The sequence below is a fragment of the Salvelinus alpinus genome, chromosome 12 (genome assembly GCF_045679555.1).
Source record: "Salvelinus alpinus chromosome 12, SLU_Salpinus.1, whole genome shotgun sequence".
NCBI classification, from domain to species: domain Eukaryota; kingdom Metazoa; phylum Chordata; class Actinopteri; order Salmoniformes; family Salmonidae; genus Salvelinus; species Salvelinus alpinus.
Window position 1 is genome coordinate 20,911,399 of NC_092097.1, and position 22,716 is coordinate 20,934,114.

At 42.5% G+C, this 22,716-nt stretch overlaps 1 protein-coding gene across 2 annotated transcripts in view; it reads left to right on the forward strand.

The window, feature by feature from the left end:
* The first annotated feature begins 19,401 nt into the window (after positions 1-19,401).
* LOC139535663 (rap1 GTPase-activating protein 1-like) overlaps positions 19,402-22,716 on the forward strand; it is a 194,118-nt gene continuing 190,803 nt past the window's right edge. For both annotated transcript variants that reach the window (XM_071335320.1, XM_071335322.1), the window contains exon 1: positions 19,402-19,719. The gene's annotated coding sequence lies outside the window, so the exon portion shown is untranslated. The remainder of the gene's footprint in view (positions 19,720-22,716) is intronic.

Genomic DNA, 22,716 nt, shown 5'->3' on the forward strand with positions numbered 1-22,716 from the left:
ACATGGAGTAAACAATAAACAAGTCAATAACATGGTAGAAAAAAAGAGAATCTATATACAATGTGTGCAAAAGGCATGAGGAGGTAGGCAATAAATCGAATAATTACAATTGAGCAGATTAACACTGGAGTGATAAATCATCAGATGATCATGTGCAAGTAGAGATACTGGTGTGCAAAAGAGCAGAAAAGTAAATAAATAAAAGCAGTATGGGGGGTGAGGTAGGTAAATTGGGTGGGCTATATACCGATGGACTATGTACAGCTGCAGCGATCGGTTAGCTGCTCGGATAGCAGATGTTTAAAGTTGTTGAGGGAAATAAAAGTCTCCAACTTCAGAGATTTTTGCAATTCGTTCCAGTCACAGGCAGCAGAGAACTGGAAGGAAAGGCGTCCAAATGAGGTTTTGGCTTTAGGGATGATCAGTGAGATACACCTGCTGGAGCGCGTGCTACGGGTGGGTGTAGCCATCGTGACCAGTGAACTGAGATAAGGCGGCACTTTACCTAGCATAGCCTTGTAGATGACCTGGAGCCAGTGGGTCTGACGACGAACATGTAGCGAGGGCCAGCCGACTAGGGCATACAGGTCGCAGTGGTGGGTCGTATAAGGTGCTTTAGTAACAAAACGGATGGCACTGTGATAAACTGCATCCAGTTTGCTGAGTAGAGTATTGGAAGCTATTTTGTAGATGACATCGCCGAAGTCGAGGATCGGTAGGATAGTCAGTTTTACTAGGGTAAGTTTGGCGGCGTGAGTGAAGGAGGCTTTGTTGCGAAATAGAAAGCCGACTCTAGATTTGATTTTGGATTGGAGATGTTTGATATGAGTCTGGAAGGAGAGTTTGCAGTCTAGCCAGACACCTAGGTACTTATAGATGTCCACATATTCTAGGTCGGAACCGTCCAGGGTGGTGATGCTAGTCGGGCGTGCGGGTGCAGGCAGCGAACGGTTGAAAAGCATGCATTTGGTTTTACTAGCGTTTAAGAGCAGTTGGAGGCCACGGAAGGAGTGTTGTATGGCATTGAAGCTCGTTTGGAGGTTAGATAGCACAGTGTCCAAGGAAGGGCCAGAAGTATACAGAATTGTGTCGTCTGCATAGAGGTGGATCAGGGAATCGCCCGCAGCAAGAGCAACATCATTGATATATACAGAGAAAAGAGTCGGCCCGAGAATTGAACCCTGTGGTACCCCCATAGAGACTGCCAGAGGACCGGACAACATGCCCTCCGATTTGACACACTGAACTCTGTCTGCAAAGTAGTTGGTGAACCAGGCAAGGCAGTCATTAGAAAAACCGAGGCTACTGAGTCTGCCGATAATAATATGGTGATTGACAGAGTCGAAAGCCTTGGCCAGGTCGATGAAGACGGCTGCACAGTACTGTCTTTTATCGATGCCGGTTATGATATCGTTTAGTACCTTGAGCGTGGCTGAGGTGCACCCGTGACCGGCTCGGAAACCGGATTGCACAGCGGAGAAGGTACGGTGGGATTCGAGATGGTCAGTGATCTGTTTGTTGACTTGGCTTTCGAAGACCTTAGATAGGCAGGGCAGGATGGATATAGGTCTGTAACAGTTTGGGTCCAGGGTGTCTCCCCCTTTGAAGAGGGGGATGACCGCGGCAGCTTTCCAATCCTTGGGGATCTCAGATGATACGAAGGAGAGGTTGAACAGGCTGGTGATAGGGGGTGCGACAATGGCGGCGGACAGTTTCAGAAATAGGGGGTCCAGATTGTCAAGCCCAGCTGATTTGTATGGGTCCAGGTTTTCCAGCTCTTTCAGAACATCTGCTATCTGGATTTGGGTAAAGGAGAAAATGGGGAGGCTTGGGCGAGTAGCAGCGGGGGGGGCGGGGCTGTTGGCCAAGGTTGGAGTCGCCATGCTTGTTGAAGTTTTCGATTATCACGGATTTATCGGTGGTGACCGTGTTACCTAGCCTCAGTGCAGTGGGCAGCTGGGAGGAGGTGCTCTTGTTCTCCATGGACTTTACAGTATCCCAGAACTTTTTGGAGTTAGAGCTACAGGATGCAAATTTCTGCTTGAAAAAGCTGTCCTTTGCTTTCCTGACTGACTGTGTGTATTGGTTCCTGACTTCCCTGAACAGTTGCATATCGCGGGGGCTCTTCGATGCTATTGCAGTTCGCCACAGGATGTTTTTGTGCTGGTCGAGGGCAGTCAGGTCTGGAGTGAACCAAGGGCTATATCTGTTCTTAGTTCTGCATTTTTTGAACGGAGCATGCTTGTCTAATATGGTGAGGAAGTAACTTTTAAAGAATGACCAGGCATCCTCAACTGACGGGATGAGGTCAATATCCTTCCAGGGTACCCGGGCCAGATCGATTAGAAAGGCCTGCTCGCAGAAGTGTTTTAGGGAGCGTTTGACAGTGATGAGGGGTGGTCGTTTGACCGCGGACCCGTAGCGGATACAGGCAATGAGGCAGTGATCGTTGAGATCTTGATTGAAGACAGCAGAGGTGTATTTGGAGGGCAAGTTGGTCAGGATAATGTCTATTAGGGTGCCCATGTTTACGGATTTAGGGTTGTACCTGGTGGGTTCCTTGATGATTTGTGTGAGATTGAGGGCATCTAGCTTAGATTGTAGGACTGCCGGGGTGTTAAGCATATCCCAGTTTAGGTCACCTAACAGAACAAACTCTGAAGCTAGATGGGGAGCGATCAATTCACAGATGGTGTCCAGGGCACAGCTGGGAGCTGAGGGGGGTCGGTAGCAGGCGGCAACAGTGAGAGACTTATTTCTGGAGAGATTAATTTTTAAAATTAGAAGTTCGAACTGTTTGGGCATAGACCTGGAAAGTATGACAGAACTTTGCAGGCTATCTCTGCAGTAGATTGCAACTCCTCCCCCTTTGGCAGTTCTATCTTGACGGAAAGTGTTATAGTTGGGTATGGAAATCTCAGAATTTTTGGTGGCCTTCCTAAGCCAGGATTCAGACACGGCAAGGACATCAGGGTTGGCAGAGTGTGCTAAAGCGGTGAGTAAGACAAACTTAGGGAGGAGGCTTCTGATGTTGACATGCATGAGGCCAAGGCTTTTTCGATCACAGAAGTCAACAAATGAGGGTGCCTGGGGACATGCAGGGCCTGGGTTTGCCTCCACATCACCCGAGGAACAGAGGAGTAGTAGGATGAGGGTGCGGCTAAAGGCTATCAAAACTGGTCGCCTAGAGCGTTGGGGACAAGGAATAAAAGGAGCAGATTTATGGCCGTGGTAGAATAGATTCTGGGCATAATGTGCAGACAGGGGTATGGTGGGGCACGGGTACAGCGGAGGCAAGCCCAGGCAATGGGTGATGATAAGAGAGGTTGTATCTCTGGACATGCTGGTCTCAATGGGTGAGGTCACCGCATGTGTGGGAGGTGGGACAAAGGAGGTATCAGAGGTACGGAGAGTGGAACTACGGGGTCCATTGCAAACCAAAACAATGATAACTAGCCTGAACAACAGTATACAAGGCATATTGATATTTGAGAGAGACATACAGTAAGGCATAAAGTGATTGCAGGTCTTGATTGGGAGAGCTAGCTAAAACAACAGGTGAGATAACAGCAGCTAGTCAGCTAACACAGCAACAGCAGGTAAAAATGGTGACGACTAGGCAGAGAGGGTCGGATTGACTACACACAGAGCCTGAGTTAAAACACAGAGCCGACAGATAAAACACAAATAAACAGAATGGAGTATCGTGAATTAATGGACAGTCCGGCAGGCATCAGCTATGTAGCCAAGTGATCATAGTGTCCAGGGGGCAGCCGTAGATGGAGCAGGGAAGCCGCCACTAAGCTAGCACGCGGCGTTTAAAGTTAGTAGCCCGGGGGGTGGTCTGCTCAGACGGAGGGGGTCTGCTCAGACGGAGGCCGGTTGAGGGCACAGCGGATGGGGTATTCGTCTGCAGACCAGACGTGGTCGTGTCGACAGAGAATCCAAGCCGGATGGCGATGGCGAAAGAGAGGTTGTGATTGTAGAATTGTGTTTGCTAACTGGTGCTAGCTTCGTGGCAGTGGCGCTAGCTGCGCTAGCTGCGCTAGCTGCAAGCTAGCTGTGAGGATCAGAAGTAGTGGCTCAGGGATTATGGCAGGAATCCGGCGTTGTTGTCGAGAGACAGTCCGATGCTGGTAAATTGGTGAGTAATATCCAGGCTAATAACAGGGCTGGTGTCTGTGCAGAAGGTAAAAGCTGCTAGCAGCGGCTAAAAATGGCTAAGTAGCTTGTAGCTGATTAGCTGGTTAGCTACTGGGGGTTCTTGAATGTGTTCCAAAGTTAAAAAATAATAGCGATTCCGTATCACATTGGGTGAGGTAGGTTACCGGAAGGTATAATCGAATTAAAAATCGAAAAGAGATAGATTTTTTTTTTTAAATATATACAAGAAATACGAAAAATACAAACGTACATGAGAGGACTAAACAAACACGTCTACACTGCTACGCCATCTTGGATCCATAAAGGCCTGATTGGTGGAGTGCTGCAGAGATGGTTGTTCTTCTGGAAGCTTCTCCCATCTCCACAAAGGAACTCCGGAGCTCTGTCAGACTGACCCTCGGGTTCTTGGTCACCTCCCTGACCAAGGCCCTTCTCCCCCAATTGCTCAGTTTGGCTGGGCGGACAGCTCTAGGAAGAGTCTTGGTGGTTTCAAACTTCTTCCATTGAAGAATGATGGAAGCCACTGTGTTCTTGGGGACCTTCAATGCTGCAGACATTTTTTGGTACCCTTCCCCAGATCTGTGCCTCAACACAATCCTGTCTCGGAGCTCTACGGACAAATCATTCAACCTCATGGATTGGTTTTTCCTCTGACATGCACTGTCAACTGTGGGAAATTATACAGACAAATGTGTGCCTTTCCTAATCATGTCCAATCAATTGAATTAACCACAAGTGGACTCCAATCAATTTATAGAAACATCTTAAGGATGATCAATGGAAAATGGAAGCACCTGAGCTAAAATTTTTGTCTCATAACAAAGGGTCTGAGTACTTATGTAAATAAGGTATTTCTGTTTTTAATTTAATCCTTTTTGAAAAAAGATTGTAACATAACAAAATGTGGAAAAGGGGAAGGTGCCCGAATACTTACTGAATGTACTGAATGTGGTAAAATTTCACAACTCTTAGTACAAAACTAAGAGTTTTGTACTATCAATCACCACCTTCCGGAGACACCACCTTCCGGAGACACCTGAAACCCCACCTCTTTAAGGAATACCTAGGATAGGATAAAGTAATCCTTCTCACTCCACCCCCCCTTAAAAGATTTAGATGCACTATTGTAAAGTGGCCGTTCCACTGGATGTCATAAGGTGAATGCACCAATTTGTAAGTCGCTCTGGATAAGAGCGTCTGCTAAATGACTTAAATGTAAATGTAAATGTAAAACTCAAAACAGATTATCATAATATTTTCTCAAAACTTCACACACATTTTCAAGTACAACACTCAAAATCACACAACACTCAAAATCACACAGTTACTCTTTCACCAAACCTAAATAGTGTTTCATCTCCAAATACCTTTCATATAAAGTAACTGCCTTTCACAATGAAATGCTCACAATACTTTTCATATGATTCTCTTCTAATTTATTAAAATACATTTGACCATCACTTAATCCAACTGCCCTTAATGGTTAATCACTTAACCGTTTAGTAAACCTATAGATTTTAAACTGGTTTGACTGCTATATTTGGATTTTGAGAACTACAGAAATAAAATGTGTTTGTAAATTGAAAACATCTAAATGACATGTATGATATATGATAACCATACATAATGACCACTCGTTATTGCTAATTGATTTCACATAGTGGTAACCACAATTGGTCACAATATAAAAGGGTGTGTGTGAACACCTGCAATTTATTTCAACATGGAGCAGCATAGACAGCAAGGGAGAGGAAGAAATCAAGGAGGTTGTGGACAAGGGGCCCGTCAGAGAGGTCAAAGAGGTGGGCATGGGCCTCATCAAAGAGATTGAAGAGGTGGGCATGGGCCTCATCAAAGAGGTCAAAGAGGTGGGCATGGGCCTCATCAAAGAGATTGAAGAGGTGGCCATGGGCCCCATCAAAGAGGGCTAAGAGGTGGGCATGGGCCTCATCAAAGAGGTCAAAGAGGTGGGCATGGGCCTCATCAAAGAGATTGAAGAGGTGGCCATGGGCCCCATCAAAGAGGTCATAGAGGTGGGCATGGGCCTCGTCAAAGAGGTGGGCATGGGCCCCATCAAAGAGGTCTAAGAGGTGGGTATAGGCCCCATCAAAGAGGTCTAAGAGGTGGGTATGGGCCCCGTAAAAGAGGTGGAAATCAGAGAGAGTGAAGCAGATGGCAGGGAACTGTTGTGTCTAATGAAGCCCAGGTCATCGTCATTGAACATATGTTAAACAGAGTCCCTCCAATGGCAGAAACTGTCAAATTAGTTCACCCCAATCTGAAAAGATCAACTGTCAATTCGATCATGAGAACATTTTGCCAAGAACACCGGTAAGTCTGCAGGATATGCACTATGCTTAACCATTACATTTACAGTAAATTACATATTATAATGCATGTAAATTCACAAAACGTTACAGTAGTCTTACAGTATGATCTATTGACAGTATACTCTGTTCTACCCTCAGAATTGACAGAAGACCCCATAGTGGTGGCCATGGTCGTGTGTTGACCGACCAGCAGGAGTGGGCAGTGGTGGAAATGGTGAGGGCCAGGAATGGCTGTCGGCTGTCTAAAATAAAGCAGGCCATTGAGAACGATGACACCTTTGCCAATGCGGCATCCATCAGCCTACCAACAATCACCCGCCTTTTGAAGAGGCAACATGTATTTCTGAAACACATTTACCTGGTGCCTTTTGAGAGAAACAACGACCGGGTGAAACAACTCCGGGCCGAGTATGTTCAGGTACAGCACTATATACTGTATTACTGTTACTATTTGATGCACATGCTACTTCACAATATCATATTGGAACTATACTGTAAAAATAACTGACCAAAATATATTTTTAGAGGGTGATGGTGCTTGATGCTGCTGTGAACCACCACAAGTATATCTTTGTTGATGAAGCAGGCTTCAACCTGGCCAAAACTCGACGCCGTGGGCAGAACCTCATCAGCCAACGGGCGACCGTCCAAGTTTCTGGACTACATGGGGGAAACATCAGTTATCTCTGAAGATGGTGTGGTTGGACGTAGACCATTATTTGGATTCTACAACGCTGCACACTTCATTGTGTTTCGCTGAAATTGAGCAGGCCTGTCAAGGTGAAGGGGTCACCTATGTCATTGAGTGGGATAATGTCAGGTTCCACCATGCACAGGTGGTTCAGGCATGGTTTCGGGCCCATCCCCGAATAGTGACCTTATACCTTATACCTGCACCCATACTCTCCTTTCCACAACCCCATCCCCATGAGCGTGCCACTCTCCTTCTGGCCACAGATGAGACATGCGACGACATCAATGCAGAGTAATGTCAAGCTCGGATTCGCCATGCCAAAAGTTTCTTCCCACGGTGCATGAAAAATGAGGACATTCACTGTGATGTGGATGAGAATTTATGGCCAAATGCCCAAGATGGGCTTGATGCAAATGAATGCGTGCTAAACGTTGTTTTATTTTCATTCAACTTTCATTTCTTACATTTGATTAGACAGTACACCTATGTTGCAATTATATCTGAAAAATAAAATGATTGTTTTTGCACATTTGATTACATATTGGATAGATATTATGAAAATGATAGATTTTCTCAAAATTTTGTGGGGTAATGTAAATGTGAAAACTTTGTAATCTACTGGTTATTACTTTCAGCATTTCTAAGGGTGATTTGAAACACGTACAGTATATTGCATTGTTTGCTATTGGATTAACTGGTAGCTAAAACGACTCAATTGATCATATATAATTATGTTTTGGTGATTAAACCAATGTTCTCATTACATTTCACAATAAATATATTTTGAATCAATGGTTGTGGTGAGATATGTTTACAATCCAAATGAATAAACAATGACAGGTTTTGAATGAAAGACTGGCTGCATTGCAAGTGTGACCAGTTTGGTGTTTTGTACTAAGTTGAATGAATACGATGGAAGACAGGTTTCAAGCGCAGGGCGTAGCAGGTGTTCATTTGTAAAGGACCACAGGAGGAGGCAGGTAGCTGGGTCCAGTGATAGGCAGAGGGTCATACACAGGGGGTCCAAAAAGGCAACAGTACAGGCAGGGAAAATGCTAGTAACGTAGTCTGGGAGTTCAGGCAAAAGGTTGATGACAGGAAATCCGATAGGCAAAACTACAGGCAGGGAATAGGCAAAAAAGCATTGTTAGTGAGGATGGGCAAAAACCTACAATACACAGGAGGACTAACACAGGAACAAAACAGAGCTCCGAATAGAAATGTGTATCAAAACAAACAATACCTCACAATGATGGGGTGCAAAGAACTGAACTAAATAGTGTGTGTAAATGACATACGGGTGTGTGAACAGGTGATCAGAATTCAGGTGATGGGGATCTGGAGAGTGAGCTGTGTTCAGGGGATCTATGTGTTTGAGAGGGTGCGTTGGAAGCAGACGTTACACTAAGAGTTGTGAAAATGTACCACATACTTGTGCTCATTATTTTATAGTACTGCATTACCATCATATTGTAATGAATGTTACTAATTAGAAGGAGACCACAAAAGTGCTCTTAAAGTGTCTTTGCTGATGAGGTCATTCTGTCAATGGTATGATGAAGCAATACCCCTACTAGGAAGGCAAATGTCTAACAGCTGCTGGTACATTTTCTTGGTGCTAAGAACCTACGTTACATTTCAATGAATGGGTCCGGATGTCTCTATCGTGTATCTATGTTTTTATTTTACCCTTATTTTAACAGGTAAGTTGACTGAGAACAGATTCTCATTTACAGCAACGACCTGGGGAATAGTTACAGGGGGGAGGAGAGGGGACGAATGAACCAATTGGAAGTGTATTTGCAATCTTTTTACAAATGGCTGCACAGAATAAAGAAATGCTTCGCTGAAGTTTCAGTGAGGTGTAGAGAGAGATCAAGCTGGTCACAGTCATAACAACATGGCTGTGTGGTTCTACTGCAGGGAGGAAGGCATCCATAATTCACCAGGTTCTGCCACAGAGAGACGGCTTTTCCGTCCCACAGGAGCCATATTGAGTTTATATGCTGGTGCCTGCTCTCTCTCAGTACGGAGGAGAAACACTCTGTCCCTCTCTGGCCCGGCCTGTGGCAGACCTAAGGTGACATGCCTGGGGTATATTGTTCCTGAACCCAGCACCCCACAACCGCTGGGAGAGGACCTAACTCAGTCACTATAACAACCAGGACAGGACTTTCTGACTCTGTGCCCCAGCTCAGCCATAATGTTGAAGGACATTCAGCATGTTGCAGTGCAACGCACACAAATTAGAAAGGAAAACATAAAGGTGGGGTAAAAGCACTCATGTATTTCACAACCAAAATGGGATCAGTGGCAATTTGACTCTATAGACATGGGTGTTTAAAAAACACCTTCATCTCATCTCTGGTGTATAGGGATTGTAGTTGCATAGGATGGGTTTTTCTGTGGAACGTGCTTACGTGGTGGAACAATTATCACTGTTCACATTTTAATAGGGCTCAACGCAGACAGTACGAACGAATCAAAATATACAAGCTAGCTGCAGAAAAAGAGCAGAAGCCCAGCTGAATGTGTGTTGCATGGTGCACACCATCTCACTAACCCATTAATTAGCAAACAATGCTTACATAGTTGAATAGAAATAAGCAGAGGTCTCCCAGTAATAGCACATTTCCTGTAAATGAGCTGTGCAAACATTGGAGTGACTAAGCACTGAGAATTGGTTTTGTCATCTTTGGTTTGGAGCTTCTGTTGAGCTGCTCCCACCTGGCTATAGGTTAGAAAGGCCTCTGGAGGTAGGAGGAATGGAACTGCATGGTGATGATAAGGTGATGGTGTGATGGTGCAGGATGCTGGAAAAGAATGATATGACCACAGTGGTGGGAGAAGGTAGGCATGTTGCATTTCAATGTGTGGACGATCATACAGCAGCATACAGTATGTGCAGCTGTGCTCTCCCTAGGTACAGTATCTATATAGTTTTTATGGCTCATAACCCATCTGCCACATGATAAATGATCAGAAAGAAATACCTGTTTTGATTGATGAATTCAATGAGTCCTCACAAATGTGTATTTCATGCAAGGTGTAGCAGTTCACGTGCATTGATGATGAACACACCCATGTCACTACTGGCTACCACAACCTCTGTGCATTTTGATCTGAACCAAGATCATGTTGAATATTGAAGATACTGTACAGGACTAAATAGAGGACTACGTCCACAATGAATGCTCTCGCACAAATACCAACACATACAGCTTCAGTCACCTACCAAACAAACTATTTATCAAATTTCACCCAGGTCTTGACTGAAGACAAATACCCCTTGCACCTCAACCCTCAGAAAATACAATTAAACACCCCCACGGTCTCTTCATGGGCCTGCCTGCTTTTCAATCATGGGGTGCACCAGTCAGTGAGGCTCTTTACCCAGGGGTGCCCACCACTAATGCACTAGCTGATTACACCAACATACATATTAAATTGGGACATATTGATCCCCTGCTCAACGGACCAAGCAGTCTGTCTCTCCTCTCCAAGTCCCCCCTCCTCTAAGGATTTAAAATGCACTCATCCAGCCCTGGAGAGGAGAGAGGACATCTTAGAAAAAACAACTAATCTACGGCCATTGACTGTAACACACAATAAATGCTCCTTCACTGCAGCACTGTGTAACATCAGGATTCAATACTGTTGGATAAACGTGAAGTGGGGAGAGTTATGAGGTGTATTTTCAAAAGTAAATTATAAAGGTTTTTGTTAGAATTGACTAATTTCTACAGTATGATTCCTCTTTCTTTCCTTAGGTCTTCCCCTCAACAAAAAAAAAATCACCGCAATTTTGGTCGACAGACTGGCTGGAGCTTTCTCACTGCCATGTGATTTCTCAGCCTGTTCATAGAAGTTAACATTGTCGATAATAACAAAAGTCTATTATAAACATGAATTACATGTTGATTACAGAGGAATGTTTAGACCATTCCACCCAGGCATTGTGCATAATCAAGTTTTAGGGAAGACCCAGATGTAGACAGTGTCGAAGTAACAAAAGTTTAGTAGAACATGGGGCAGGCAAAACGACAGGTCAAGGGCAAGCAGAGGTCAGTAATCCAGATCAGAGTCCAAAAGGTACAGAACGGCAGGCAGTCTCAGGGTCAGGGCAGGCAGAGGTCAATAATCCAGTGTGGAGTGACAAGGTACAGAACGGCAGGCAGGCTCAGGGCTGGTAGAATGGTCAAAACCGAGAAAACAGGATCTAGAAACAGACAGGAGCAAGGGAAATCCGCTGGTATGCTTGACGAACAACACAAACTGGCAACAGACAAACAGAGAACACAGGTATGAATACACTGGTGATAATGGGGAAGATGGGCGACACCTGGAGGAGGGTGGAGATAAGGACAAAGACAGGTGAAACAGATCAGGGCGTGACAGCACAATGGCTATCAGACCAATTTGTTTTGCATTGCGCTAGTGTGAAACATTTACATCACCACAGTTACACCTAAGGGAAAAGTAACTACAAAGAAAGCACTTATCATTATCATCAAGGTATCATTATCATGATCATCATCATCCTCATCCCCCATCGGCATTAATGCAAAACTCTTATACATCCACACCACTTAATGTAAAATGTAAAAGTCTCTCTGACACAGTGCATTCAGACCACTTGACTTTACATATTTTGTGAAGTTACAGCTTTACAATACCCCATAATGACAATGCAAAAACAGGTTTTTAGAAATGTTTGCTAATTTATAAAAAAATAAAAAATAAAAAAAGGAAATATTATATTTACACAAGTATCTAGACCCTTTACTCAGTACTTTGTTGAAGTACCTTTGGCAGTGATTACAGCCTCGAGTCTTCTTGTTTCTCATGGTTTGAGAGTCCTTTAGGTGCGTTTTGGTAAACTCCAAGCGGGCTGTCATGTGCCTTTTACAGAGGAGTGGCTTCCGTCTAGCCACTCTACCATAAAGGCCTGATTGGTGGAGTGCTGCAGAGATGGTTGTCCTTCTGGAAAGTTCTCCCATTTCCACAGAGGAACTCTGGAGCTCTGTCAGAGTGACCATTGGGTTCTTGGTCACCTCCCTGACCAAGGCCATTCTCCCCTGACAGCTCTACGAAGAGTCTTTGTGGTTACAAACTTCTTCCATTTAAGAATGATGGAGGCCACTGTGTTCTTGGGGACCTTCAGTGATGAAGACATTTTTTGGTACCCTTCCCCAGATCTGTGCCTTGACACAATCCTGTCTCGGAACTTTACGGACAATTCCTTCGATCTCATGGCTTGGTTTTTGCTCTGACATGCAATGTCAACTGTGGGACATTATATAGACAGGTGTGTGCCTTTCCAAATCATGTCCAATCAATTGAATTTACCACAGGTTGACTCCAATCAAGTTGTAGGAACATCTCAAGGATGATCAATGGAAACAGGATGCACATGATCCTCAATTTCGAGTCTCGTAGTAAAGGGTCGGAATACTTATGTAAGTACGGTATTTCTGTTTTCTATTTTTAATAAATTTGCAAAAATGTAAAAAACTGTTTTTGCTTTGCCATTATGGGGCACTGTGTGTAAATCTTTTTTTTATACATTTGAAAATAAGACTAACATAAGAAAATATGGAAAACACAATAATCCGGCAGCAACAGGAAATTCAAGTTTTATGGTGATTTTATTAATGACCATTTGTAGGGGTTGATCCATTTTTTGTTACAGCAAATCATGTCTGAAATTTCAAAGTAGAAATTACAAATTACACTTACAAATACACTAAAGGTTTGCATTCCCTGCTGTGCTGGAAAATTTGCAGCAACAAAAGAGTGATCAAATTAAGATCCTACATCTGTAAGCACACCCTGGCTAATAAACAACCTTGATTGGAAGAGAATCTATTTATACTGTACCATGGTCCTGATGGGATGTAATAGTGCAGCGGGAGAGTGCTGTGGAAGAAGAGCGTGTGAGTGTTAACTTCATTACCCCAGTATTGAGTTGGAGGTATGGAGTGGAAAGACATTATTATAATCAGCCCCTTAGATTTGGCCCAATTAGTCCATTAAGGTGATGGAATACTGAATGCTTCACATACGGAAGAATGCATATAGTACTATTGTCACGGTTGAAGAAGAACGGGACCAAGGCGCAGCGTGTGTAGAGTTCCACATCTTTATTCCAAAGTGAAAAGTAGCAAAACAAAATATCAATAAACGAACAACAAAACGTGACTACGTGGTGCACATGCACAAACACAAAACAATATCCCACAAAGCAGGTGGGAACAGGGAACCCTTAAGTATGATCCCCAATTAGAGACAACGAACATCAGCTGCCTCTAATTGGGAACCATACCAAGAGCACCAACATAGAAATATATAACCTAGAACACCCCCTAGTCACGCCCTGACCTACTACACCATAGAGAACCAAGGGCTCTCTATGGTCAGGGCGTGACAACTATATAGGGGAACATCCTGTAGGATCATTAAAACGCTATGCATTGTCACTGTATAACATATTTTTGAGATCATTGTGACCTTTCTGAGCTTATGGTTGTTTCATTAGGGTTTATATTCACAGCACGCTGTACTTACATAGTACATGTAAAATGTATTCAGAAATAGATTAAAAACCAGGAGTGTGTAATAAAGTATGTGAGAAGCCCTCTCCTAATCAAGGCTCTACTACCTCTTGTTTCATAAGCCATGGTTCCAGTGGAGGCTGCTGAGGGGAGGACGTCTCATAATAATGGCTGGAACGAAGCAAATGCAATGGCATCAAACCATGTGTTTGATACCATTCCACTTATTCCGCTACAGTCATTACCACGAGCCCATCCTCCCCAATGAAGGTGCCACCAACCTCCTGTGCATGGTTCTAAATGGGATGAGAATGCATCTCATTTTGGGGCAGATGATGATGACATATCACTGCATATTTCTCCACTGTAGCCAGGCAGGGCCTGAATAATGAATCCACAGCCTTGATCCACTTCTGACAGACTGTGTTCTGTCTCAGCCTGTAAAATGCACTTTAATAGCATTTTACATTAGTACAGTACATTGTGGTACTGTACATCACAATGCCAGTCAGACTTTCCAATGGTGGCTGACCGCAGTAGCAGAAAAAGAGTGCAGCAAATGTGTTTAATTTCAAAATGAAGATGTTACCAAACCAAATCTTCTGATATCCTTATCAGGCTTACAGCCACTCACATTCATGTAGTGGCTCCAGCCACATCAAATTGCTATGAGCCTTTAAAGCAACTTATGGAAGACCATTGAGTGCTCTTCGTCCTACAGAGACATTCAGGCCTACATGTTTTGCAGGTCTGCTTCCCAAAGTATGGAATGTACACTAGGTGTGAAATGTACCTTCAGTGAACACTTAAGAGTTTAAAACGTAATGATATATTTCATGTTGCAAGCAATCAAAATTTATTCATCAAAGTTTATTGAAATGTAATTTCTTTCACTTGGCAACAACTTTCAAGATGACATTCATCCATAATCTCCATTTGTGTTCTGAATTTCAAGCTTTGATTTCTGAAATAGAATTTGACATTAAAATAAAAATCCAATAACAAGAAGGGCAATAACAAAGGGAATAGCAATCAGGTGAGGAAATAAGATTTATTTGCTTTGAACAAGCAATGGATTGCTGCCTCTCCATTAAGGTTTGGATAATAGCACTGGCCTCAGTCCTAAGGGTTTCCATGTCCATCCATTGAACAGGTATTGGGGATCATTTAGTTGAAGTCCTCCTATAGGAGCTTAACCCAGGTATTAGTTCTACGAGATACCCTCCATCTTTACCCAGACAAAATATATAGGATTGAAAGGTCTGCATTCAAAGGTAGTGTATCTGCAGGCAGGTCTGTCAGATGCTGATGCAGAGAGAGCAGTGTTGCCATTGTTGCACAGCAGCCACTTATTATGGCACAGCTGTCATCACAGCCCAGTGGCTTCGTTGTGCAGCAGATGGTAGTTATTTACAAGGGTCAAATATTATATTTGTGGGTGGAGGTAAACCTTTTTTAACCTATCCTTTCATGAGCATCCCAGTCAAACAAATAAATTGTTATTTATTTTAGAAAGCTGGATCAATTAGATTGTTAAAGCTGCTTACCAGCTATACCTGGCAAGGATTTGTTATTGTAATTTAAAAAAAGCCTGGTTTCTGAGAAAAGCTGCAAATGATTAATCTGGGTATATATTGATTTGACATGATTGTTGATGATCAGTACCATACCTCAAGCCAAAAGCAATTGCTGTGTGGGAGGACTGAGTGGGCCGATAGCCAGAGTCAGAGAGAGCGAGGACGTGGGTGGGGTGGGGTGGGGGGAGCAAGAGAGAGAGAAAGAGAGAAAGGGAGCGGGCTCTGCTCTGGAAGGATTACAAGGCCACATCCTGCCTGACCACTTTTACAGAGTTTTCAAAGTCAGGGTGATCAGCCGAGAGGCTAGTCTTTCACTTCACATTTAGATAAAAAGGGACCGGATGTTTCCCAAGTCACAAAGTTGGTTCTGAATGAAGTAAGAAGCTTTTTATGACCTTCCACACATAGCACTGGAATGAAAGAGCTTTCAAAAGGCCAGTGTGCGTTTTGTACATTGAACTGTGCAGTCATTTCCAAGCAACTTGTGCAGGTGTAAGCACCCCTCCAGGCCTCTTCAGTGACAAAAGAGGAACCACACAGAGGGCAAGCAGCAGGTTGCTGTAAATAATTAGATTTCCATTAAGTTGCCCGCAAATCTTGCACTAATTGATGTCATGACATGTAGAAAGGCTCCGGTGCATGTTTTTTTGCATGCATTACAGCTGAGAAGACAGTCAGCAAGGCATTTGCCATTCCGATTTTTAATTACCTTTAAAATGTTTGGGAGCTAATAAATTGAGTCCTGGAATGGGGTGGACTTTATCATGCAGTAGAGGGACAACAACAAATTATTTAATAATATGTTTAAAATTTTTATATTTAACCAAAAATGAAAAGCTTCAATGGCCTTTAACCTTACTTATACAGTGCCTTCAATCGTGAAAGCATTCAGACCCCTTGACTTTTTTCACATTTTGTTACGTTACAGCTTTATTCTAAAAATTATTACATCAATCTACACACAAAACCCCATAATTAAAAATAAAATATCACATTCAGACTCTTTACTCAGTACTTTGTTGAAGCACCTTTGGCAGCGATTACAGCCTCGATTCTTCTTGGGTATGATGCTACAAGCTTGGCACACTTGTATTTGAGGAGTTTCTCCCATTCTTCTCTGCAGATCCTCTCAAGCTCTGTCAGGTTGGATGGGGAGCGTTGCTGCACAGCTATTTTCAGGTCTCTACAGAGATGTTCCATCGGGTTCAAGTCCGGGCTCTGGCTGGGCCACTCAAGGACATTCAGAGACTTGTACCGAAGCAACTCCTGTGTTGTCTTGGCTGTGTGCTTAGGGTTGTTGTCCTGTTGGAAGGTGAACCTTCACCCCAGTCTGAGGTCCTGAGAGCTCTGGAACAGGTTTTCATCAAGGATCTATCTGTACTTTGCTCCATTCATCTTTCCCTCGATCCTGACTAGTCTCCCAGTCCCTGCCGCTGAAAAACGTCCCGACAGCATGATGCTGCCACCACTAGGCTTCACCGTAGGGATGGTGCCAGGTTTCCTCCAGACGTGACGCTTGGCATTCAGGCCAAAGAGTTCAATCTTGGTTTCACAAGACCGGAGAATCTTGTTTCTCATGGTCTGAGAGTCTTTAGCTGCCTTTTGGCAAACTCCAAGCGGGCTATCATGTGCCTTTTACTGAGGAGTGCCTTTTACTCCACCCTCTACCATAAAGGCCTGGTTGGTGGAGTGCTGCAGAGATGGTTTTCCTTGCTCAGTTTGGCCGGGAGGCCAGCTCTAGGAAGAGTCTTGGTGGTTCCAAACTTCTTCCATTTAAGAATGATGGAGGCCATTGTGTTCTTGGGGACATTCAATTCCTTCGGCTTGGAGGAATGGCTTGGTTTTTGCTCTGACATGCACTGTCAACTGTAGGACCTTATGTAGACAGGTGTGGGCCTTTCCAAATCATGTCCAATCAAGCCTCATAGCAAAGGGTCTGAATAGTAAATAAGTTACTTCTGTTTTTTTATTTCTTAAAACCTGTCTTCGTTTTGTCAGTATGGGGTATTGTGTGTAGATTGCTGATGATTTTTATTTAATCCATTTTAGAATTGTCACGTTCCTGACCTGTTTTCCTTTGTTTTGTATTTGTTTTAGTTGGTCAGGGCGTGAGTTGGGTGGGTTGGTCTAGGTTTGATTTTCTATGTTGGGATTTTGTGTTCGGCCTGGTATGATTCTCAATCAGAGACAGCTGTCAATCGTTGTCCCTGATTGAGAATCATACTTAGGCAGCCTGGGTTTCACCTGTGTTTTGTGGGTGTTTGTTACTGTGTCAGTGTTTGGGCCACACAGGACTGTTTCAGGTTAGTCACGTTTGTTGGTTGTTGTGTTTGTTGTTTTCCCATTAAAATATGAATACTTACCAATCCGCATCTTGGTCCGATCCATGCTCCTCCTCGTCTGAGGAGGAGAACGACTACGACAGCCGTTACAAGAATAAAGCTGTAACTTATCAAAATGTGTAAAAAGTCAAGAGGTCTGAATACTTTCCGAAAGCACTGTTTCTTGAAAGAAAGATTACAAAGGAACTCAATGGTGAGTCCCTCGTCTTAGATACATAAATCTCTTCTACTAATAGCAGAATATCTGTCTCAAAGCCTTCCATTCATATGATGATAAATATACAAGACACTTGAAAATATATTAAAGGTCTTGAGTAGTTTCAAGAGAGCTAATGTGGCTGTGGAAATGGGACTTTGATATCAACATGTTTTGTATGTTCACCGATAGCAGACGAGTTTCACATCTCTCTATGAAAAGCAGAGATCAAATACTCTGATTAAACTGAGGTTGAGAAAATGATACAGATGTAGGATCTCAATTTGATCACCCTGTTGCAGGAAAACTTTTTAAACTTGTAGGGTATATTGAGGTTGTAAAAGGTGAAGTTTGAAATTTCCACTCTGAAATTTCTGACTTGATTTCCCCTTACGAAAAATGTATAAGCCCCTACAAAAATGTACATTAATTGACATTCACGTAATATTTTATTTCCTGTTGCTGCAGGATTATTTTCCTGCTGTAGCAAACCGACTCAATTTAAGATCTTACATCTGTATACACTTTATGAACATTTGTGCTTTTAAGTGTGACACTATCATATGAAACAAGTCCAAGATTCAAATCAAGATTATCATCAGTAAAAACTGATCAAACATGCAGTTCTACAGGGAGTAATATTTGCAGTGTATTTTAAGAATGGATACTGGACTGTTATTCACTTGTTGCATGATTCTTGTACTGACATGGTCCATGACTAAAACAAGTTACCCTGTCTGGGATACGTTGTAATACAGCCAGGGAAGTACATTTACTGTTCTTATCTTTGATTGACAGGGAGAGAGGGAGAAAGGAAGAGATATTTCAATTTAAAATACATTTTGAGTCAAAATGACTCACTCTGCCTTTCAAGTGTTAAAGGAGAGGGATGTAAAAGAACAGAGATATATTTAACAGAGCAGAGGATGGGAGGACTGAATAAAAGTTTTCATCTGTAGATCACCCTGCACATGTACTGTCAAGTAATCTACATGATGAGACATATTTCTCACCAACTGAATTTGGAATGAAAGTCAGATCAGAAGAGAGCCAGTATCCCCCTAGGCCAATGGGTGTGTCAAACTGCTGGCCAAGGCTGTTTTTCTAGGTCTATACGTATTTTTTGGGGTGAAAAGTATAGAATTTGAGCAGCCTTCTTCTAAAGGGAAGATAACAATTGTGTCTGTCCCTCCCTACTGCTGCTATTCTATCAAGAAGAATAACATTATCAGCAGGTAGCCTGTATGTTAACATAAACATGACCAATCAATCAATCTATCAATCAATATAGATATTTTTTTTCAACAGTAAGAAAATATTTAAAGGCTAAAGCCTACAAACACATCTTACCTTCCACAGAAGTGCTAGTCAATGAGATTGGACAATTATATTTTAATTGGCGATAATAAAATATGATAGTCTTTATTCTTCCATTGTAGGGATGGCTTTTTTTCTGCCTTACCATTTGGCGTGTATCGAACATTGGGTATTGAGGGGTCTGTGGGAATTGAGCACGTGACAGTGACAGCATATTTTATAGGATCTCAAAGAAAAACTGTTTATTTTTACTTGCTACGTTAGGTTACACTGTACCAGATCTGCGCTGATACGTCGAGAGCGGATTTGTCGAACATCACAACTGCTCTGCTCAGGCTTTCTGAATAGAGAAAATTGGCCAAATTAAACATTGAGAGCTACCCAAACGCTTGAGACGCGAAGAAACATCGATGAACTGGTCGTTTTTTTAGAGTAATGCAAGCAGCCTTCCTTCAACGAGTTCACCTGTATTGCGGTTAGTCGCGCGCCAAGCATACAAGAACCGATTCATCCAGTGGATGCACCCGTACGGGCTCCACCAAAAGGTAAGATATTGTTTTTGTTTTTTAAGAGTCGGCATGTTGCATTTTATAGTGTCCATATGGTTGTAGTTTTTATTTTCTTTCTCTGATTATCAAGTCTCACAAAGCGCAACGTTCAACCATCTAATTTGTCTTCTATGTTAGGCTATACTTAAATTAGCGTACGATCTGCCGAAACAACCCTTATAGTCACGTGTTTATTTCACTGACCATAACACGCTCCGCTGATGTACATAGCACAATACCTTGTTGCGCTCTAGTAGCTTGTCGAGAGAGTAGTAAGGAGTGGCAACTCCTTTATTTATGATGTTTCTTACTACCTGGTGTATCAAGTTGTGTATCACGACTCTGCTCTATGAGTCCCAATGAAACAGAACGGTGGATTTATTGTTATGTAGGCATGTTACCAGGTAGTTAACGTTAAGTCTGTAATAATAACATTTAGACGTATGGCCTGCTGTAAAATAAAGCCCATATAGCAGGTGTCACACAGCTCCTTATTATGCACATGTAATACTACTGTCCATGGCCTCTAGTTGATCATGAATACCTATTACCTTACTATGATGGCAACTACAGTTGATAAATACATGATTTAATTTCCAAATATATCCTTGAAGGCCCAATCCAGAAAATGGATAAAGGCTTAATTTCCAGTTACAAAAGCTGATTTAAGAACCAGTTGGCTTTAGGTCAGCAGTGTCAAAGTAGTTTTTTTCTAGAGGTTGCTCAGTGTACTAACACCTGTTAGTCGTATCTAGATGTTTTATCTACAGTATACTATGACTAATTATCTTAGGGTGCAAGCTACAAGCCTGGTGAATGAGACTCTGACCCTTGTCTGTTGTATGTATCATTGCCAGAGATATTTTTCCCATCTCAGCAATGAGAGTTAGACTCAGTGATGCCTGCTGCGGTGGAGCGGGGGCAAGCAGGCAGACTATTTTATCTCTCTCTCTATCCACAGTTAGTTTGCTTCATCAGGCTTATGTCTCAGCAGAAATTGGAAAAACAAATTAGCAGTTGATTCAGTATGGGTTTTTGATTGCTTGTGCAAAACATTTGCAACAACAAGGAAGGTCTATTAACTAAGGTTAAAAAAGCCTTAACATCAACATAGTATTCCCCTGCTGCTTATGGCTGGATAGGCTTGCATTGTCCCCTCCTCTCTGTGAAGAGAAACTGACAGCTGCTTGGGTGCAATGTAGGGTCCTAAAGCTATTTGCTTATTGTTTCCTTCTAGACTGACCTTCTGGATGTAATTAATGGGCCTCTACACTTAACAGGAATAAAACAGAAAAAATCCATTATTTTCTGCTGAAAGTGTGGGAGCCTACTGACGGCTCAATTTTGCCGCTGGCCAATGCTGATAGTCTGTTGGCCTAGTTCAGTTTTTGGTTTGTTTATGTAAATTCCACTTGATGATGTACCTATGAGGCCGTGTATTTCAGGGACAGACTGTTGTCATTGGTGATGTTGTCGTCGTTGCTCTTGTTACCATATTAAGACGTTGTCATGAAGTTCCTTGGAAAACTACAACCCTCCAGCAGTGTTCTATGCAATTAAGTAAGTTAAGGTCATCCAGATGATCTGTTGGCAGATATACCAATACTTTTGGAGTCATCTGAGCATCCCTCATTGGTATCAGCCCAACATTTTCCTGAAATAAGTCTGCTAAATAAGCAAAGATATAAACTAAGATTCCATTGCCTTGACATTTCCCAGGTTTGTCTTTAAAAACACTTGAGCTGGCACCCATGTACCCCTCTTTCTATATTCTGGAACATGCCTGTGTTCATTCTTCTATGTAAAATTAAAATTAGAGTGAACTCAAGATTTACTATAAAACATTGCGACCTACTCAACACTCTCAGAATCTACACTCTGTGGTATATATTCAGGAGTCTTGAAGAAGCACTTGCGGTTTAATCTAATTGATCGTTTTATTCCCTATTGTTTTACAATTCTAAACTTAGGGAAAGGGAAATTGGAACAATAATCACAATCAGAAGTAGCATTTGTTCCCCCTGATGCTGCAGCCCATGCCAAACATCTCAGTTCTTTCTCTTCTCCCAGAGTGGTATACTACAAAGCACCTTTTCCCCACTCCTATCGATCCTTCTTCTATCTGTGGAACAGCTTGTTTCATTTTGGCCATAGACATATAATCAATGACTGAATATGCATATAATCTAAAGAAGGGTTTTGTAACCTCTAAACCTGCCAATTTGACTGTTAAACTCATGGGTACACTAGCAATGGCTGCCAGTCTTGACTTGAATGGGAACTGCCATCTATGGATTATATGTCTATGGTTGGTTGCAGCTGTCATTTAGTCTTTTTTCAAATCTCTAAATAAAATCACGCAAAAAAACGTATAGTTTGGAAAGCAACTGCTGTCATTACTAAATGTCTCCTGTGCTACGTGTTTTAACATTACAAAATATTTTACCCCTTCCAAAAACATTTGATTAATAAAATATTTAATCAGTCGTCTTCCTCAAATGAAGGGGATGATGACACAATCTTTGCGAGAGGGAGGATATCTGATTTTATTGGTCCTCAACTCGTGACTCAGACACTTCAAGATAAATGGAGTAGAGGTCGACCGATTATGATTTTTCAATACCGATACCGATTATTGGAGGACAAAAAAAGCCGATACCGATTAACCTCTACTTCATCACCCTCCCGGATCCGGGATCCTCCTCATCAAAAAAGCTGACTAGCATAGCCTAGTCTAACGGGACAGGGATATCATATAATATAATTTTCATGAAATCACAAGTCCAATGCAGCAAATGAAAGATAAACATCTTGTGAATCCAGCCATCATTTCCGATTTTTAAAATGTTTTACAGCGAAAAGACAATATGTATTTCTATTAGCTTACCACAATAGCCAAACACACAACCGCATATTTTCACCATGTTTCCACCGCATAGGTAGCTTTCACAAAACCGACAAAATAGAGATAAAATTAATCACTAACCTTGAACA